Genomic DNA, 4,168 nt, shown 5'->3' with positions numbered 1-4,168 from the left:
ATCTGAAACAAAATAAATAAATTCAAATTAATCTATCATTCAAAGATAGTAAACAAGACTAAAAAATGGGAAAGAAAGAAAACTCAAATCTCAGAAAATGTAAAAGAAAGAGATTTACAGGTCAGGGAGATGTTTATTCAGATGTAAAAGAAAAGAAGACCTCCATATATATATATATATATATATATATATATATATATATATATATATATATATATATATATATATATATATATATATATATATATATATATATAGAGTCATGCTCCCCTGCGCACCTACGCACGTGCGCACCTTTGCACACGTGTCATGAGTGTCTAATCTGAGCGGTCCATGTGATGCGGAATCCCATGAAACCCCTTGTAACAAATTTTCACCCCGATATAAAATTCGTATGGGCCATAGAAAAGAGAAATGCAAATCAAGTGAGGAAACTGTTTTCATTTTTCATGGCTCATCAAAGTTTTAGATCAAAGTAAAACTTGGTCCCATGGGGTTTCATGAGGTGCTGCTTCACATGAACGGTTCAGATTTTGGATCCACATTACGTATGATGGGTTCCCAAAAAAAGTTCGTATGTAGTACGTACGAACCGGTTCGCAGGTGAGCGTTTCCGTGTATATATATATATATATATATATATATATATATATATATATATATATATATATTCCCCTATTTGTGGAAAAAATTATTGATGCAAACTGTTTTCCATTTTCAAGCTTTTCAAGGAAATTATAGATATTGGCTTCTTTCAAAACGCTAGACTTTCAAGGTGTTTTTCATTTTCAAGCTTTTGGTGGAAGCTGTGGTTTCTTAGTTTTAATATTTTCATGAAAAACAGAACATCAAGCTAAATAATAGAATTTCTGTTAGAATCTGTAGTTATTTATTTCCGGAGGATTCATGTTAATTTTCCACATCCATGTTTTAGTTGCTCTCTATTAAAAGTAATGATTTTCATTGACTGATTATATGAAACTCTCGTAGGTGATAGCTTGATTGGTTTGGTTAGAGATATAATTAAATAGCCTATGTTATGTTATATGTTGTTTCATTTAACTTCTTTTGGTGATCTTAGAACTAGTTCTAAAACCCAAACCCAACTCCTGGGTGTATGATCGGATTGGTTTTGGACTATATTAGTCAAAAAAGAAACAATTTGTGAAAGAAAAAAAAAAAAAAAAACTATATCAATCAAAGCTTATGCACAGGACTTGAAAATCAGACAGTTCCACTATGCTAATAATGGAATACTTGTTATTTTTTTCTATTCTTATGATCTTGGATTGAGCAGATTTTCAGGCTAAAATGAACAATCCCTTTATCTCATAGCCCGAGCCCTCGGCCAAATCCCCCTTGTGGGCCCCACATTACATGGGTCTTACCTCCCACAAGCCACCCACCTCACATGGGCCACCCACCCCGAGTGTTCCCCCGCATGCCACAAGCCACCCCACTCTAGCCTCGGTGTGAAAATGCCCCCTCATTACTAAGGCTTTGTGTTACACTTGATACCCAGGCACTCAGAAATTGTATGTGTTGTATATCAGTTTAAATAAAACCAAATAGATATTGCAGCCCACTATCCTAAGATCAGATTGGTTAAACAATATTAACCTCTTATGCCCGGATACTTGATTGTGGAAGTAAGATTGTTGGATATTTTTCATTTTTAATGGTCCAATAAATTTCCACCAATATAATAATCATATAGTCAAATGAGCCTAGTTTTTGGTCGTCCACACAATGCTGTACTCAATGGGTTGAATCACAGTGTGAATAGAATCAAAGATCAAATCCAAAAGGCAAAAGGAGTTAAACTCAGCTGCATAATCATTATAACCAGGTAATTCTCCCACTCAAGTTGAAGCTTCACATCATTGAAACATTAAGTCATAATTAAATACTTCTATATCACTGGACATACTTTCCCATTAACTTCATTATTGAATTTTCTTTGACATTTTGTGAGCTACATGATTTCATGAGACTGATCATCCTAGATCAGCTGTCCTCATGATAAATGTCTACCTGCTTCTTCCTTCACTAAACTTGTAAGTTGGACCTATTTGAAGTTTCATAGTTTTTGCAGTGTTTGTTTCATTTTTCTTATTCTATTTGTGATCGTAGCTATTCAAACATCTAACACTACGACAAAGTGCGGCATTGCCGGCTGATTTTTTCGGCCGCCCAACGTGCACTGCCGGCAAAGGGGGCCGAATATATCAAAAACCCTAACGGTCCCCCTCATTTGCTCTCTCTCTCTCTCTCTCTCCGCCCCCGTTCCCCTCTTTCCCTCTCCCCGATTCTCCTCTTTCCCTCTCTTTCTCTCTCCCGATCTCCGCTCCCGATTTTCCTCTTTCCCTCTCTCTCTCTCCCGATCTCCATTTCCCTCTCTCTCTCTCTCTCTCTCTCTCTCACCTGCTCCATCTCTCTCATTCGTCTCCTTCTCTCTCTCCAACGCATCTCCACCATCTCTTCTATCTCCCTCGCGTCATCTTTTTACTCGGATCTCCATTGGAACAGCCGCCCGAAGGAACCACGCACCATTCAAAAGCCCCTTTTCAGATTTTTGTGGCATTTCTTAAATCGAAGCAATCTAAAGCTCCTCTCTACAGGTTGATCTCTTCCTCTCTCTATCTCTTTCTGTCGCTCTTTCAGATTTCAGGAATGCTAACTATTTGATGAAATGGCTCAACAAGATAAGATTTCATGTCTTTTTTTCTTTTTTTTTTTTTTGAAGTGAAAATGAGAAATCTGGATTCGTGAATCTGGTGTCTCATTATCTAAGGTAGAACGAATCAAACTCTGTTGATTTCTCCAGATCTTGCAATTTCATCACTTGATTTTTCTTTCTGCCTTGTTATATGGTAATGGAGAAGCGCAACAAATTGAATGAAGTAAGACCCAGCTACTCGGACATATGAAGTCATCGTTCATTATGATAGCTTGGCACCGACTTGTGAAGGTGATCTCCTGGTTTCATGTATTTAATTGAAATGTACGCTAGTGGAAATAAAATCTGGTGAGTAGAAATGCAATTTTTAATATATATATATATTCTTCATATGAGGACTTCATACAAATTTGCAATTGGCAGTGGGCCCAATTTTGGATGCCATGGACAGTTGGGTTACTTAAAAGGGAGCTGAAAACTGGAATAGAAAAGATGAAAGGAAATTAAGCTAATTCAGGCTAATTCAACGGTCGGTACATACCATGGGAAAGAGCTGAGAGAATTAGTCTCATTATTATAATACTTACGTGGTGTCCACTTTTGTCTATATAGACCATCCAATCCACTCATCTGACCATGCAATCCACTCATATGTAGTTTCACACTGTTGTCTAAACAGTGTGAATTTGAAGTTTTCAGAATGATTTTACACCTTTACTTATGGTGAAAAACCCTTCCCTATGGTGCAGCTGATGTAAGTCTTGGATTACACGTGAATCTACAGGACTCATGGTATGTGACGGCCCAACTGATGGATGGGGTGGATATGATGCATGATTGTCCCACATAGTTATTAGTTAGCTAGCGCAAGTCATCCCTTCCATGTGTCCATGCAATTCAGGCCATTGTTGTCCCGATTTCTATATATCTTCCTTCCTTTCTCTCTCTCTCTCTGCATCATTTGCATCGCATTTCCTAGCCTACTTAATAGTTTCAGGCTAGAAAGGAAGAACAACACAATATGCGTGACCTGAGGCTGAGTACTGGTCATCTATCCGTCCTACGGCTTGACAAAGTCAAAGACCATTGCTGTCTCTAATTTAATGGCCTCCTTATCGTGGGCTAGGCAAAATAAAACCTTGTAATAGACTAGGCTTGAAAAGTCCAAACAAATTAGCTTGTAATCAGAATCAAACCCATAAATTCATGGCCCCACTCACCAAACAAAAAAGACACTCGACTCTAAAAGTCGCTGGCATTGATTGTCAGAACTATCCGATCAGTGGATGAGAAAACAGGAGAGGTGCGTGATGATTCTAAGATTCAATCACTGATTTGGACTGAAGAGAGGAGATGGAGACAGACGAATGTGAGGTGAAGCTAGTATGTTGTTTGCCAAACATAGTAGTAACTAAAATAAGTTACTCGTGCAATAAATAGCTTATCTTAACCAACTTATTATCCAAACGCTCTGTTATTAACATAATG

General features: G+C 37.6%; 1 long non-coding RNA gene across 1 annotated transcript; it reads left to right on the top strand.

The window, feature by feature from the left end:
• Positions 1–2,163: 2,163 nt before the first annotated feature.
• On the top strand, positions 2,164–2,982 carry LOC131221266 (uncharacterized). Its single transcript, XR_009159153.1, has 3 exons — positions 2,164–2,621; positions 2,747–2,794; positions 2,883–2,982. It is a non-coding gene; the product is annotated as an uncharacterized LOC131221266 (long non-coding RNA).
• The last annotated feature ends 1,186 nt before the right edge of the window (positions 2,983–4,168 follow it).

The sequence above is a fragment of the Magnolia sinica genome, chromosome 12, assembly GCF_029962835.1.
Source record: "Magnolia sinica isolate HGM2019 chromosome 12, MsV1, whole genome shotgun sequence".
NCBI lineage: Eukaryota > Viridiplantae > Streptophyta > Magnoliopsida > Magnoliales > Magnoliaceae > Magnolia > Magnolia sinica.
Note: the sequence above shows the minus strand (reverse complement) of the source record. Positions and strands in the feature narration are given on the sequence as shown.